The sequence below is a fragment of the Barbatula barbatula genome (genome assembly GCF_947034865.1).
Source record: "Barbatula barbatula genome assembly, chromosome: 11".
Classification (NCBI taxonomy): Eukaryota; Metazoa; Chordata; class Actinopteri; order Cypriniformes; family Nemacheilidae; genus Barbatula; species Barbatula barbatula.
Window position 1 is genome coordinate 1,403,918 of NC_136774.1, and position 18,114 is coordinate 1,422,031.

Genomic DNA, 18,114 nt, shown 5'->3' on the forward strand with positions numbered 1-18,114 from the left:
CCTGGACGCCATGCTTTGTTGCCGTTGTCGTCGATGTCATTAGTCATTATTAATGTGAGACCTGATGAACATTAAAACAATGTTCTGCGTGTTCAAAATTGGAGAGAGGCCAGTTAAGAAAATGTTGAAATTTATTGACCAGAAGATTCAAAAATACAACAGCTGCTGGGTGGGTTTCTCGGATACAAAATCTTACACAAAGAACCGACACCCAGAAAAACAGTCACACAGCTTTTATAATATTTCACGACGGGTCTCTTCTCCAATCAGCTTTCTCTTCTTTGTCTTGTCTCAGCCAACCAGGTCACACTGCTTTGCTCTCGAATCATCTGCAACACATTATGTAGAGGCCCCCACAATCCACCACATTCCATGGGGCTCCCTGTGTAATCTAATCTTTACACACACACACACATACCGTTTCCTGTGGAAAATACCCTCAAAATCAGCCCAACTCTTGGCTAACACAACTCACACACTTGGTTATATTTTCAACATATTATGCACAGTTAGTAATCAATAATGAAATCATAAAGCATATTAAATGTAAAATCTCGTTTAAACCACAATAAAAATCACAATAAAAATCCTACAGACCGTAGCCTGCTTTGCCTTGAAAAGATCCTCAATTTCCTGGCTCAATGTTTGATAAACAAAGCCTCAAATCATCCTCGATTTGTGCACAATTGCAGTATTTCGTTTTGAGTGCAGTAGTTTTTGAGAATCCTGCCATGTCGATGCGAAAGGAAGGAGAATCTTCAAGGTGACGTCACAGAGTTCAGGATATTCCTGCATCAATGCTGCCCAGAACTAAAGCGGCCATGAGCTAAAGAGTTCCTTCAGTCACTCTTCAGCTCAATAAGCTGTTCCTGCATATCAATAGATAGCTCGTTTGCTGTGCACACAAACGGATCTCGAACCCAAAAGAGCGATAATCATCTTTAAAGTACGTCGCAAATTGTTTTCTCATTGCTGACAGGTGCTCAGATGCTGATTGAAATCGTGTGACGTGCCTGCATCAGTGATAAAGTCTGCAAGGCTGAGGAACATGTGGCAGTTCCCTCAATTGATGCGGCCATGCCAGAGGTCAATTTTTTTGTGAAGGCATGCACTTTGTCTGCAAGGAGTAAATCGTGAGTTTTGCGGCCTTGCAAAGATATGTTGAGGCTATTCAAGTGGTCAAAATATATCGACCAAATAGGACGGAGACGTCTGCCTTCCACGATGCCTTCAAAACACTGTTTAGATACACTGAAATGGTTGCCTGTTGCTAATGGAGGCCATCAAGCTTTCTTTTAAAATATTCAGCAGGTTTATTTCTAATGCCAGCATGCTTTGTTTCGAGGTGCCTTTTTTAAATTTTCAGGGCTCCATACTGTCATTTGCCAGCACCTCAGCACACACTACACACTGAGGTCTCAGATCAGCCGTGACCGTAAACTGCAGGTATGCTTCATCGTACCTTCGAAGCTATTTTGCAGCTGGTGGTGTGTCGGTTGGCTTGTTGGTTCTCACAAGAAATTTCTCAATTTTTATGTGTTTTCAATAAAGTTTAGGCAATATGTAACTGTGTGTGTGGCTATGTTGAGAGACGTATCAGGGGCCAATTTACGAACAAAATATTTATTTTGTAGACAATTCAGATTTAAATTAATAAGATTGTTTTGTGTGTGCGCGTGGGTAGTTTTAGCTAAGACCATGATGGTTGCGCGTGAACATCGCGAGGCTGAGCGTCTCTCCAGTTTTAAAATTTATATAGTGTATTTCTTGCTCATCTTGGGTCTGTTCGTTCAGAACAGTTGTGCATTTACATCGTACACACAGCATGAGCTTTTGGATATCGGCTTACGCATTTCCGGAAGTTTTAATAGCAACATTCAACTCATCGCCAGACATCGCCAGAACATCTGATGCTACGCACCCCACACGGCCGGGCGGAAGTGCTCGCCGGTGGCGTCGAGATCATAAACAAAGGCAGGGGAAGTGCGGAGGGTTAAGAGCTAAGCTAAAGCCAACACCACACCGGCTCTCTTTACCCAGTATTTTCCTTGCTAATTGTTAAATCGTCAGGTTCCGTTCGAACACTAAATCTCATTAACACTTTCTGTGTTTTGGATCACCATTAAAATCTCAAATCATAAATACGTTGGATGTTGTAAGAGAATTCTTCTGCAGATCTGGGAGGACAAAAACAAGACACAGAGAAGCATCAAGCTTTTGAACTCATTTATTTCAGGGAAGACACGTCTTTATATAATGCACAGTAAGACAACTGTTACAACCAAATAAGGTATAGAAACTATAGGGAAGAAACATATTTATATAGTGCACACTAAGACACTTGCTACAACCCAACAAGGCATGAAAAACAGCATGTCAGACAAAGAATGTTTCTAGTTTAAGAATAAATTCCCTTCCTCCACGTTTAGGCAGCTGTCCGCTGTGAGCAAGAAAACCACACATAGGTTACACTTAGTTATTCATTTATGTGGACTTATTGCTCTATGGGAAAAATAAATCTAACAGTTGGCCTCTTTAAGTCATTTATGACTTACCACATATTTTCCCATACCCATGATATACAGGAAGGAAACATGAAAAATAGTAAAGAAAATTCTTAATCCAAGGACCACATCTGGTCAGAACAGATATTCTGTCTCTGTCATTGCATTATATCTAGATTTGTGGTCATGTTTTCCCCTGGTCTTGCCTGAGCAACATGGTACCCTTTCATAATCACACTAATAGATGACTTTAATGCACGGCGAATCATAGCAATAATACAGGGCCATAAACAAAGCAAAACCAGAATGCATGAAATAATTATAACGATTAAAATCAGCCAATGTTCGATTTTACGGAACAGGCTGGAAAAATTCAAACTCCAGTCCCAGTCATCTCTATTTCTCTCTCGACTGGTCATTTCCGCAACTGCTTTTGTGATGTTCATAATGCCTTGGTCGATCAAATGTCCATCCGCATCATTATCTGGAACATAGGTACAACAACTATCGCCAACAATAACACATACACCACCTTGAGAGGCTGTTAGCTGGTCTAGCACAAGTCTATTTTGTAACGTCATTAATCTTAACCCTCTCATTTCTTCTTTTATGTTATCAAATATTCTAGTGGTGTCATTCATAAATTTAATCAATTCATATCTGGTTATTTCAACCTCAATTTGTAAACCAGATACTCCAACAGCTGGAATAATAGATTCCCAAAATTTTTTCCCATCGTGTCCATAGTCTGTGCTCTTCAGGCACTGGGTTTGATCTAGCGATTGCGGGTGTTTTACCTCTATCAGACAACTCTCTTTTCATTCTGCTAAATTTTGGTTGACTTCCAACTATTATTATTGTGTTTGCTGGTTCTACTAAAGCACACCTTCCTGTCCAATTTCTTGGCAGTGCTGTGTACACTCTGTGTCCACACAACCACCACCAATCGGCTGATATTCTTGTGCCTTTGTCTGAAGGCACGAGAGGGTGGCTGTGAATATTTGGCCTACAATATTCCAAGCAATGATTTTTTGCTGTGGAATTAGCTCGTCTCCAAGCTAACTGTGTGTTCATCATACCCAATCCTAACCCATCTTGGGCTTGACATTGAGTTTTATTCATCAGTGGATATCCATCCATGTATGCTAATAGGCAATTTAAACAACATCCTCCAGCCGTTGAGGTATTCCACACCTCCTTACAGTGCGATAATGGGATCTGTCCTAGTTCATATTCTCCCTCAGTTTTTTTTTTCTACACACCATAGTCCCTTTGGCACAGATATTACTGTGCCCATTGGAGATACAACTTGCGGGACAGTATCCATACTCACGATTAACTTATCTGTACTATTATCAGGATTGAAACATTTGAATGGAGAGTGCCATTTGTGTACATCTAGAAGCAGAGTGACTGCAGACAACACACAATCTACATGGTATTTCAACTTCGGCACATTTACATCCAGTCTAGTAGAGTGGGAACTATGTGGTAATAAAGTACATACATAACAATTACCTTTCATGGCACTTGACTTTACGGTGTAATTAGCCAATCTCCACCACATGTTTGTGGCATATGAATGTGGTGGATCGTCATGGTCTAACCATGAATCAGCATCATCTATCAATTGAATTGCTTGTACACCAGTCAGGATTAATATCAGAAATATGACTGACATTTTTGACAATTTAGACCCAAATGTGTAGCGGGGGAACCTTCAGAGGTGATCGGGAAGCTATCAATGGGGCAAAATATGCCCAGGCCCTATGTTCAGCCGACAGGTGGCCCCCTCACTCACTAGAAGAGCGAGGATCTTCTGTCTGGCACAAGCCCTCTCACCAGTGCCCCGTTACACACTTTGGGCAGGATTCTTAGGCCCTACAGTGTCAATTGGAAGTGCAGATATTGGCAGATGCTTCAGCCTGGATGCGTGAATCCACTGCGGTTGATGATCTGTCAGCACTCCAGTTCTCGTTACCGCGATAACTACAGCTGGCCCCAGATATCTCGGTTCCCCCACAGCGACTGGTTTCAGACTCCGAATCAGCACCTGTTGGCCTGGAACGAAATTATGGGTGGGCTTATCTGACGGAATAGGGAGAGAAAGAGAAACATCAGCACACACAGAATTCAGTTTATCAATTAGGGAAATCACGTAGTCATCCAGGATCACCTCCATGTCACCTAGGGAAGAAACGCCTGCGCAACCTTTGACCGGGTCGGGAAAGGTCTGCCCATTAAAATCTCAAATGGTGAGTATTTTGTCGTTGAGGATGGGGTCATTCTTATTTCTGCCAATACGGCTGGTAGCACATCTGGCCATTTCTTGCATGTTTCCATACAGGCTTTTGTGATCTTATCTTTGATTGTTCGATGTGTTCGTTCCACCACCCCCGACGACTGCGGATGATAGGGTATATTATAGTGCCAATTTATGGATAACGATTTAGCCAATAGTTTGGTCACTTTCGAAGTGAAAGGTGTCCCGTTGTCACTTTCGATAGTCCTGGGAATGCCGAAGCGAGGTATCACTTCTTTCGACAGTATTTTCACAACTGTTTTCGCATCCTCCTTCGCACATGCAAACACTTCAGGCCATTTTGAAAACCTATCAACGATAGTTAGCATGTATTTTAGATTTCCGACCGCTGGCATATGAGAAAAATCAATTTGAAGGCACTGAAAAGGTGCTTCTGGAAATGGTAACGCGTCATGTGCTGTTTTTCTGTGAGGGTTTGTTTTGGCGCATATCAAACATGAGTCTAGAATTAGCTTGACCATTTTTGCTGTATCCTGTATACAATACAAGCGATTAATCATCTGTATAACTTTAGATGCGCTGTTGTGTGAAATACCGTGGTAATGTCTTATCAATACCACCAAAGACAGCTTTGGTAATGCAATTTTGCCATTTTTATCTCTTATCAAACCGTTAGCATCTGGAGCGCATCCATTTTCTGCCCAATGTTTCACATCTCCCTGTGTGGGTTGACTTTGCAAAATTTTCAAATCTATGTCAGGAACGCATGATATATGTGCAAACATCACTGTTTCTACGTCCCTATTCTGCGCTCTCTGATATGGGGAAAATTCTGCATGTTCTGCGGCCCATTTGGCCATTTCATCAGCATTTCGGTTACCAACAGCCACTGGTTCATCTCCTGACGCATGTCCCTTGACCTTTACTACAGCTAGTTCAGATGGCAACAATACTGCTTGTAATAAATCTCCCACCAACTCTGCATGTGATATTGGTTTGCCCTCAGATGTCTGAAAATTTCGTCTAGCCCAAGTTTGGGCAAAATCTTGAACTACCCCATATGCATATTTGCTATCTGTATAAATGGTGGCTCTTTTGCCTTTTGTTAACTCACAGGCTCTTGTTAATGCAATTAATTCTGCAGCCTGTGCTGAGTTATGGTTCAGGCGATATGCCTCCACCCTCTCACCCCTCTGTGTCACAATGGCATATCCACACAGATACACTCCATCAGACGGTCTTGAACATGAGCCATCTATATATAAATGCTCCCCCCCATCCAGGGGCGTATCTTTCAGATCGACCCTGGCCGAAGTGGAGCGCTCAATATCATTCAAGCAATCATGAGGTACAGTTTCAGTTATCAATGTGGATAAGCCATACAGCGACTGAATAGCTTGGCTAGGAACAGAAGTGGGCTTAATGGTCAAATTTTCTGTGGCTAGCAGCGTTGCTTCATAGCCAGATCTCCTTTGGGCCGTCATGTGCTGTGTCTTCAAATTGTGCAAAATAACACCCACCTGGTGAGTGGCATATAAAATCAATGGATGTGATAAAACAATTCTTTCAGCCATTCTTACCATCTCTGACGCTGCAGCCACAGCACGAAGACATGCAGGCATACCATGGACAATCGGGTCTAAGTGCCTGGACAAATAAGAAACAGGACGTGATTTGCCACCATGCTCTTGTGTCAAAACACCCAGTGCTACACCCATAGCCTCCCCCGCATACAAGTGAAACGGCTTTGTATAGTCCGGTAGCCCCAATGCAGGAGCGCATGTGATAGCAATCTTCAATGCATCAAAATGTTCTTCCGCTTCAGAAGTCCAGTTCAATGAGTCCCTCGGACCCATGCCATGTTGAATGAGACATCGTAGGCCTTTGTCATGATACGCACAGTCAGGTATCCATGCACGGCAATAGTTCACCAACCCCAAAAAACTTTGTAGCTGTGTCACAGTTTCAGGAGTTCGTATAGTCTTTATCAGCTGCACCCTCTCAGCTGAAATGGCTTTCAGGCCCGGTGAAATGATGTGGCCTAGGTAATGGACTTTAGGTTGCACCCACTGCAGTTTGTCATTCGAGGCCTTAAATCCTGCACTTGCAAGGACATTGCAAACAACAATCGAGGCCTGCAAACAGTCAGCCTCAGTTGTAGCGGAGATCAAAATGTCATCTGTATACTGTAGGACACATACTGTGAATGGCAGATCAGTTATTGTGTCCAAAACACGTTTCACTGCAGCGGAGAAAACAGCTGGGCTATCAATGAATCCTTGAGGAAGGCGTGTCCACGTCAGCTGCGCACCTTTAAATGTAAATGCAAACAACGGCTGAGTATCTGCATGGACAGGGATAGAGAAGAAGGCTGCACACAAATCCACCACTGTAAAGTGTGTGTGATTGTGTGGTATAGAATTCAGAATAGTAGGCACATCAGGCACAATCGGGGCCAGAGGAATTACTAATGAATTAATAGCCCTCAAGTCTTGTGTCAAACGCCAACTCGTTCCGTCAGCTTTCCTGATGGGATTGATTGGTGTATTGTAGGGTGAGTGAGTGGGGACAATAACCCCTTGTGTCAAAAAATTATCTATCACTGGTTGAATACCCTCAACCTTTTCAGGTGACAATGGGTATTGCTTCATATACACAGGCTTCTGTGTGATCAATTTCGCCTTGTAAGGGGGTATAGCAACAAAGCCTGATTCATCTCTATACTGTGACCACAACGTCGGGTTTACCTCATAAATGTTGAATGTAAACGGTTGTGGTTCATCATTACTCATGAAGTGTGGCAGTAATTCCATAGTAACATCAGTGACATCTGAAAGCAAAGAAAAATGAACAGAGCTATCTGAAAACACAATCTCAATGCCAAGTTTATGCATGAGATCTCTGCCTAAAAGATTCAATGGTGAATTCGGAGTAATTACAAATTTGTGAAAGAAAGGCATATGGTTTAGTGCCCTGACCTCAATGGCAGGAGTCATATGACAAATTACTTCAGTCCCTGAAACCCCAACAGAGCGCATAGTACGATTTGTGATTGGCCCTTCATAAAATTTAGCAGAAATAGATGAGCACGTAGCACCAGTGTCGATTAAAAATGAGTAATCTACCCCACTCACTTCTAAATTTACAATGGGTAGTTCATCCGTGCGATTGCTAAAAGAAAAACAAATCATTGACTGTGCATTTGGACTGAAATCGCTCTGTGGGCACCCCTAAACATGTTTTGGATTATTTTGTTCATCCCTCTTGTTCACCCAAGACACCTGATATTGATTAGCAGAACCACTCCCATTCAATGGTGCCTGAGTCCGGTTTAATTGTGGTGCTCGAGGAAGACGTGCGATGTCATGTTCCTGTTTCAATGTACACTCTCTCTCCCAGTGGCCTGGTTTACCACAATAACGACACACCCCAGACCTTTTAAGACCTCCCCGAGGCGGGCCCCGATGATATTGAGCTCCGCCCCTTTGGTTCCCTCTGGTACGCACCGACACTGCAGCCACTTGCTGTTGAGAAGCTGCCAGCATAACTTCCTGTGTCGGTTTAAACAGAAAAGAAGTGAAACCACCAGACGCATCTAACTCGCGAATGCGTTTGCAAAAATCTTCCACAGTTTGTTGCATCAAATTTGCAGTTGTTATACGAACCAAACGAGCCAAATCAGGATTCATATTATTTAAGCACGTATTTATGAACAGCGAGGACATTTCACCGCTTACTGGAATACGAGCGTCTTCTTCCCACACACGCTTAAAACGAGAAACAAACGCAGAAGCGGATTCGCCTTTAATTTGTTTAGTAGTCGTGGCATGTGTTAGATCCCTACAGACATGAGCACGGGTTTCCAAAAACGCTTTAACCTGCTTGAAAAATGAAGTCACATTATCCTGATTTGCCCACCAAAATACATGAGGGTCTCTCTGTACACCCGTGCCATCCAAGTCATCATTATCAAGACTTAAAGCAGGGATTTCCACAATAAGAGACGATTCAGTAACATCATCAGCCAAAACTCGTAATAAGATTGCCCTATAGTCAGACCCACCTAATTGTGCAAATCTCGTATGTGAGCGCAAAACATCTACAAATTTATTTGAATTATTCGGGCTCGGCAGAGTTCTACATATAGTATCAATGTCCGTCAGTGTGGCTGGTTTAAGCAGAATTCTAGCACCCTCCTGCAACCACGCCATTGACGGCTGAGCGGCAGTGTTTAAAGTTTCTTTGTTTAACTCGGGAGGGGGTTGGCCAGTAGAGGAAAATGAAAGCAAAGAGGGATACAAATTTGAAGCGGTGTGCGCATGAGTTTGGACAGAAATCACGGCTGTATCATAAGGTGGCGGCGTCTGTACTGTTGACGGCGCATCGATCGACATTTTGTCCAATTTATCAACACGCTTGGGACCTTGATTCCAAATTTTTCTCATTTTTTGCCAAATTCCATAAGATTCGTACATATATTCATAATTCCATTGGGGATCACCCCATCCACCTTTAATCATGGATGTCATTAACTCCATATCATCTTTTTTAAAAGAACCGAATCTGGGATATTTGTCAATTTGTGGTCCGGTGCGTTCCGACCATCCAGCCAAATTATCAACAAATGGTTGTGTCCAATACCCTTTGTTATTTCTGAACATAAAATCTACCGGCGTTTCAGCTGGTAGCGGTTTAGATATGTCTTGTCCCATACTCAACGAATGAATAAAAGAAATGTTAGATAAGAAAAGTAAAAATAAGAAAAAGACGAAAACTCCCCTCACAAAATCCAACTCTCTTTTTGTTTTGTTACTTATCAGGTTTAAGTGATAAAGTCAATAAATAAATATAAATAAAAATACGCGCGTTGTGTGCCTCTCGCCTACTAGGACGTAATCTGGCCCTCGATTTACGTCACGGAGTGTCACACGTAACTGCAGAAACCCATCACAAACGTGCGGAAACTGCCATCAACAGTATATCACAGGAAGGTTATAAAAAAAACTCTCACCTGTGTGATACTGCTGGAACCCGTAGAACGTCTTTCAGTCTAGCGCGGTCTTCAAAACATAGAGTTATGTCTAGGTCCCCGGATTACCGATGAGTAAACAGGACGAAGCCCCCAATTGTTAAATCGTCAGGTTCCGTTCGAACACTAAATCTCATTAACACTTTCTGTGTTTTGGATCACCATTAAAATCTCAAATCATAAATACGTTGGATGTTGTAAGAGAATTCTTCTGCAGATCTGGGAGGACAAAAACAAGACACAGAGAAGCATCAAGCTTTTGAACTCATTTATTTCAGGGAAGACACGTCTTTATATAATGCACAGTAAGACAACTGTTACAACCAAATAAGGTATAGAAACTATAGGGAAGAAACATATTTATATAGTGCACACTAAGACACTTGCTACAACCCAACAAGGCATGAAAAACAGCATGTCAGACAAAGAATGTTTCTAGTTTAAGAATAAATTCCCTTCCTCCACGTTTAGGCAGCTGTCCGCTGTGAGCAAGAAAACCACACATAGGTTACACTTAGTTATTCATTTATGTGGACTTATTGCTCTATGGGAAAAATAAATCTAACACTAATGTATGATCATTAGTGAACAAAATGGATGAGATTCGACTCCGCATCACCAACAGCAAAAGACTTTTGAACTGCAATGTCATAATCTTCACGGAAACATGGCTACACAGCGGCATACCGGCTGCATTTATTGTTGCGGGAGATTTTAATCACTCAAACTTAAAGACAGTGCTCTCTAAATTTCACCAGCATGTTTCCTGCCACACAAGAGGAAACAAAACTTTGGATCATGTCTGAAGGTTACACTAGGTTACATTGCACTACAGGGCTGCATGCATGACTGAACTGTACACACCAGTACTTTATGCTATCTGCTCTACTGGACTGTTTACACACTCACAGCATCATTTGCACTCTACACTGCTCACTTGCACACCAGGAATATTATACTGAATGCTCATTTGCACTAATGGACCACATTCATAACTGAACTAACTCATCTACTGCACTGTAACTCCATTAACTGCATTAACTAATCTACTGCACTGTAACCTTATTAACTGCATTTACTCATCTTCTGGACTGCAACTTATTAACTGCATTAACTCGTATACTGCACCGTAACTTAAATACATGCATTAACTCATATACTGCACCGTACCTTTAATAACTGCATGACTCATCCACTGCACTGTAACTTTAATAACTGCATTAACTCGCCTATTGCACTGCAACTTTAATAGCTAATGTCAATAATTTATGCATACTTAAATCACTTGCACTATTGTTAAGTCTAAATAATATCTGTTCATAGCCACCTGTACATTAATGTTCATAGTGTTAATGTTCATAGTACATACCTACTGTCATATTTTCATAAGAACATACCTACTGTAAAATATTTTCATAATATTGTATTCTGTATTTATTCTAACTGTATATCCTGCACTTGCTAATGTCACTTCTGGTTTGACCTAAACTACATGTACACTTGTATTACACTTGTATATGTGTAATGACAATAAAGTTGAATCTAATCTAAGTGTAGCTACTGCCTAGCAGTTAAAAAAATTACTGGCTAGGGCTGAGACTTGATCTAATCTTTAGCAATGTTTGTGGGTTTAGTATTTAAAAAGACTGTTAGGGTTTTGTAGTAAAGGCCTATGTAAATCGAGATTGATAACAGACTACAGAGAGCTGGCAAAAGCGAACTTGGCAAGAGACTAGACTAGACTAGAGTGAATTGAGAGCTATCGTGAGTCAATTTAAATGCAGTGATTTATTTTTGTGAGTGAGTGAACATTTATATTAACAACCCGCTCTGTAAGCCAGGGCGGGAACGGCAGCGGCCATGCGCATGCGCGATCCATTTGCAGCCTGGACGCGGAGGGGTGTGTCTCCTCTGCTGGGACTGCTACTGAGAGACTGACTGCCTGTGAGTGCTTTTGGATGGGATAGGGGCTTATGGCGGCACCCGCTGCTCGTTGAGCAAAGTAGGCCTAACTGCAGAGTGATTCGTGCTTTCTAGTCTCCAAAAACACCAGGAGAAATCAAAGACTGAACTAAGTCATCATCCCAAACAGCGATATCGTTTACAATAACCTCTGGGCCTTGCGTTGACGTTTTAACCCTTGTATGGTGTTCGGGTCTGTAGGTTTATCAACAGCAAAATGATACGATTAATTATTTGTGTGTGTGCAAGTATATGGTTTGAGGACACATGTGTATAATGACATCGGTATTAGCACATAAACATGGTTTATATATAAGCTTGTGAAAGTGTTTGTTCTAGGTTCCAATGTTATATAGTGGAGCGGCTAAGTGCTTATGTTTGGCAGAATCGTTCAGTTTATGATACAAGCGTGAAAAATTGGCATGAGCAGTCTCCATGGGTCAATTGACAAGAAAATTGTCCGAGCCACTTGAAATTTCAAGATGGCGGCCATTTTTTCAAGATGGCCGACACCTTAGTGGAGCAGTTAAGTGATATAGTGGTTTATTTGGTGATACAAGCATGAAAATTGGCATGAGCAGTCTCTGTGGGTCACTTGACAATAAGCCACCCACAGCTACTTGAAATTTCAAGATGGCGGCCATTTTTCAAGATGGCCACCACCTTAGTGGAGCAATTAGGCTTAAGAAATCATTTAGTTGGTGATACAAGCATGAAAATTGCCATGAGCTGTCTCAAAGGGTCATTTGACAGGAAACCGCCCATACAGCAACATAGAATTTCAAGATGGCAGCAATTTTTCAGGATTTCTGCCGCCCACCATGTGGATCTTGAAATGATACATTTTCTCATAGAAATGTATTGGTTTCCTCAAAAGACTCTGTCAAGAGAGGTAGCTTGACTGTGTTTTGTCTGACTCCTCACCCATGACCTGTCCAGTTTGGTAAAGCCTGTCAGGAGTTGCCTCCCACTGGCATAGCTCTCAGGGTTCATTGAGGTACACAAGCTCCCTTACCACGACAAGGTAACAGTCACAAGGGAGTTTATTTATTATTTTTTTTTTTTTTAAACTAACAGTTATTAAACATGTCAAATTAATAGTGAGAGGTGGGGAAACAAAAATAAGAATAATCAATTAGCACAGTTGTGGTGCTGAACGGACAGTGCACCAAACAAAAAATTGAGCAATACTGAATGTCAATAAGAACAGATCCAGAGGCAACAGCGACTCTGGCTGACACAGCCATGGAACCATGACAAACAGAAAGTATCTCAAACAATACTAAGGAACTAAACAGAAAATGTCACAGTGATAGTCTGGTGACAAAATAAAACATGTTGCGCCGATGTGGCGAGGGGAAGCCGAGCCATAGGCCTACACCAGAAAACATAGAGGACTAACACTGGCAAAAGAAACATGCAAATAGGTTCTAGCAGGGGCAACTACACAAGCATGTGCAACTGAGTCCATATCTGAAGCACTTACACCTTCCAGTACATGCCTTGTTGCACCCACATTTGGTCAACTCCCAACAACTCTCTGCAATAGGTGGAAGTGGAGTCCAGAAGACTTTCCACTCTTCGTCCATTTTAACCCATCCCCAGTCGGATGGGCTCGGCATTTGTGGATGTCGCTTCAATGCCTGTCCCCACACGTATCCAGCCTCATAAGAAGCACGTTTGGCATGCTCTTTGAGTGCTGCTTGAGTTGGTGGGATCAAGTCATATTGTCTTTGCTTTCTGGCAAAAAAGACAATATTTCCCTTTCCAGCTTTGTGTTATTGAACATAAGTTTACAGCTTGAATGATATTTTGCTCTGTTTCTTGTCAATGTGTTTTCTATGCCATCACCTTCATCTAGTCTGGTTGGACTAAGTAAAATAGGCAGAGCATTGATCTTATGAAATAATGGAACATTTCTTGCAATGGTATCATAACCAGTACGATCGTGCTCTCTGTTGAATAAACTCGGATGAATGAGTTTTTCCTTGGTGTCCTGCTGACAAATGAAACATCTGTCCCAGTTAGTTTTCTCAACTGTGATGATGGCTTCTGCCATGTCTGCAGCAAATGTATAGGCAGAGGCCGAGGGTTTATCCTTTTACCACCTTTTACCAAGCACTTTGATGTATGGGATACAACTAAGTTCATGCCTTAACCCTACACTTAGTCCGATCGTTCATCCAATGCCATTTATATCCCGTGCGATCTGTACACCATCCGGTTAACTTAAACCCCATTAACCTTGGCTCGGCTCTCCCGCGCTGGCACAACCTGTCAATTCAGGTGCGGCTATCTAACTGTTTTGGGGTAGATTAGACAGCATTTGGGATACTAACTTTACAATTAGCTGACATTGAACCCCACGCTGAGTTTAACAGCAGTGATATATCACCAGTGTGCCCTGGTAGTGCAGATATTCACTCTTGTCTAATCTATCTATAATCAACACATCAACACAACTGTATTTTGATTCATTAAAAGTTGTTCTTTAGAATAATCTAAAACATATATAATAAAATGACACCAAATCGTCCTTAATGAAAAAAAAACAATACATTTCTATCGGAAAATTGATCTTTTGAGAATCCAGGGGTCGGCCATCTTAAAAATAGAAATTTCAAGTGGCTGAGAGTGTTTTCTTGTCAAGCAACCCTGAGAGACTGCTCATACCAATTTGCATGTTTATGTCACTAACTAAACAATTATATCGCTTAACTGCTCCATTTAGGTGTCGGCCATCTTGAAAAATGGCCGCCATCTTGAAATTTCAAGTAGCTGTGGGTGGCTTATTGTCAAGTGACCCACAGAGACTGCTCATGCCAATTTTCATGCTTGTATCACCAAATAAACCACTATATCACTTAACTGCTCCACTAAGGTGTCGGCCATCTTGAAAAATGGCCGCCATCTTGAAATTTCAAGTAGCTGTGGGTGGCTTATTGTCAAGTGACCCACAGAGACTGCTCATGCCAATTTTCATGCTTGTATCACCAATTAAACCACTATATCACTTAACTGCTCCACTAAGGTGTCGGCCATCTTGAAAAATGGCCGCCATCTTGAAATTTCAAGTGGCTCGGACAATTTTCTTGTCAAGTGACCCATGGAGACTGCTCATGCCAATTTTCACGCTTGTATCATAAACTGAACGATTATATCACTTAGCCGCTCCACTAATATGTATTGTTTGTGAGGTAATGTTACCTTTTATAGTTGAGTTTTTATTTATTAAACCCCATTTGTCAACGTTGAGATAATTGTGTGGTGCATTCATCTCTTGTAGAGACATATAACGATTCAGAGGGGGGACTCTTTACCTCTGGAGCAGTGCAAAGAGTGTTGCAGTTATTACCTCTGCCCTTTTTGCTCAGCCAGTGTATTTAAGCCAGCTAAAAAAGGTAAATTAAAGTCATGTTCAAATCCACTTCATCAAGGCAGTTGTCTATGGAGGTATGAATATCTTGAGTTATTGGTTTAATATATGTACACACAATATATTATAGCATAATAGTTTACAACTATACACATTTTTTTTAGGCTTCACTATACACAGATGTGGACTGGGATGTAGAGCAGCACTGCATCACCACTGCCCATACTGTGATACTACAGTTTTAAGGAGAAAGGATTTTGAGAAGCATCTTCAGGTTTGCAAAAACTAACCACTTCCATCTCCAGCACCTGCAGCATTCTCCTCAAAAAGTGTTTGTGTGCAGTCTGTGATGATAAAAATCAAAAAATTCTCATTAATAGAAAAGACTTTAGAAAAAAAACACATTAACCGCAAACATACAGGACATTCATGCCACATTCCATCTTGCAAGCCAGTGCATTGACAGGACAATTGGCATATTTACAATCCTTAAAGTGTTCCTCTTCATATTCAGCTCAAGACATGGGGAGAACACCATAAGCTCATTTGTGAATCACATGAATGTCAGCTCCAGTGGCTGTTCTACATTGAATTGCACCCCGGGCGAGACCACCTTTGAGCACCCCCCCCCCCCAGAAAAAATAAAACACACACATAAAATTATGCCAAGCCGTCATATTTTATTATAACAACATAAGTGAAAGAGAAAATTATATTCCTCAATTGCACACAGCCGTTTTTTTTTTTGCACCTGATGGCTTTGACTTTTACCTGTCCATCTCTGTTTATTTGGCACTAGACAATCAACAGATTCCCCCCAACACTGTCACGAAACGAGTCACGGCCAGAAACTAAACCAATTCACCTTGGTGAGGTGACACATAATCGTCTTGTATTACTTATTTTTAAACTAGCCATTTCACACAATTCAGAAAAACTCAAATGTGCAGGAACTATAGGCCTGTATTTATTACATTTTGAATAAAATGTGTGTTGTTTGGAAGTAAGTTGAGGTGGTGTGTGATTGACTTTAGCCAACTAATTGAATTCGCGTCATGGGAGGGGCTTCTGCCGCTCGCTATGTCATAATCACGGCCATGCACGGAGTTTGCGGGGGGGCAGGGGGAGCATTGCCCCCCTGGCGGCTGAAACGGGTAATTGCATTGTTTCAACAAAAAAAATAATTGCATTCTTTAAAAAAATTATATATTATAAATATCTTAAATAAAACAAAACAACTAAATGGTGGTAGGTAATACATCTGATTTCATATACTCCTTTAGTAAAAAAAAATTCAGGGCTCTGGGTCATGTGACAAGTAACGTAAGTCTAGCGATTCTCAGCTAGCTATGGACAAAAATATGGACATAAGGAGATTTTTAAAACGTCGAGCTCCAAATGACACAGATATTCAAGGTTTTCCTCTCTTGCGATCCTTCACATCGAAAGCGACATTACGGCCAAGCTCTCACCTGAGACCATTATCGACGCATATGCTGGACGCAAAAAAGAAAATTACTGTTGCACTAGTCTGGACAATGTCTAGGTCTGTAAATTTGATTTCTCTGCCAAATAACTGCTTTAAACTCAACACACTGCTTTCAATATGCTGTCTTTTGAGGGATGGGGACGGGGGTCCCACTGATATAAAAATTAAAAGTGGGGATTATTGTGTGACTGTCAGTTGAAAATGTTCCGTCTTGTCACACTTATAAGAGAAAGGCAATTTTGTATCTATGCATACTGTAGCCTCTCACGTGGCGTCTTTTTTATTTTTTCCCCTTGTCTCAAAATGTTTTAAATGTTTCATGAAGTACAACAAAATGCTAAATATAACTTGTTTTTTAATCGCTCTCATTGCCACAATGTGTTTTGAAAAAAGGAAAGAAAAACTTTAAAAATCTTTTCGTTTTGGTTGAAGATAATATTTTAACAAAAGTGGTCCGCATTTTATTGCGTTGATCCTAATTGTGTCCGAAGATGCGATGCAAAGTCAAGTGGCTTACCTGTTTACTAATAGAATGATTGTATTGTTGTACTGTTTTTTCTTCTTCTTTGGGTTAAAAATAAATATATGTGTTTATTTAGCATGTTTGTTGTGTCCATATGTGTTAGTGCTGTGTTCCCCAATTGATAGCCCAGGTCCCAGCTGCTACAATTATTTTTTTTTGTTTTGCCCCCCTGGCTCGAATGTCAAACTCCACCCATGATCACGGCCCTACTAGAGCAAGCTAGAATATTCGCCAAAGTTCAGATTGTTCAACTTGCGCGAACGCTCAATTCATGCCGCCTCATTCGCACGAATCGCACCGCAAGTAGGTCATCGCCTCTTTGCATTGACTTAACATGTAAATCACTTGCGCTTAACACTTCATCCTTGTAAACACCCAGAGGTGAACTATCCCCTGCCTGCGCCCCTCCCCTTTCCCCTTTGCCATGTTCCAACATCTCCACCACCTTGTGATGTGCGTAAATATTTACAGGATATCCAATTGTTAAAGTAGAAGCCTTTTCATAAGCATAATATACAGCTGCAAGTCCTTGATAACAAGGGGGATATCCCTGTGCTACACTAACCAGCTTCGTGCTATAATAAGCAATGGGTTGTTTTCCACTCCCCCTACAGGTTTCCTGCATCAAGACTGCAGAGGCATAGCCCTCTTTTCTGTTGGCTACATACAAGTGAAAGGGTTTTGAGTAATCAGGGCTTGTCAAAGCTGGAGCACTTTGTAGTTCTCTTTTGATTGATTCAAATGCTATTGTGGCATCATTATTCCATGTAAGTGTGGCTCTCAAATTTAGCTGCCCTGCCTGATTCATCAAGGCTCTTAGTGTGGCAGGTTTGATTGCATAATCCTTTATCCAATCTGAACTGAACGCAGTCATGCCCAGGAATGTCATCATTTGACCAACAGTCTGTGGAACAGCACTTTGCTTATTCCTTCTAACTGACTTTGTGATATCGCTTTGGTTTTCTATG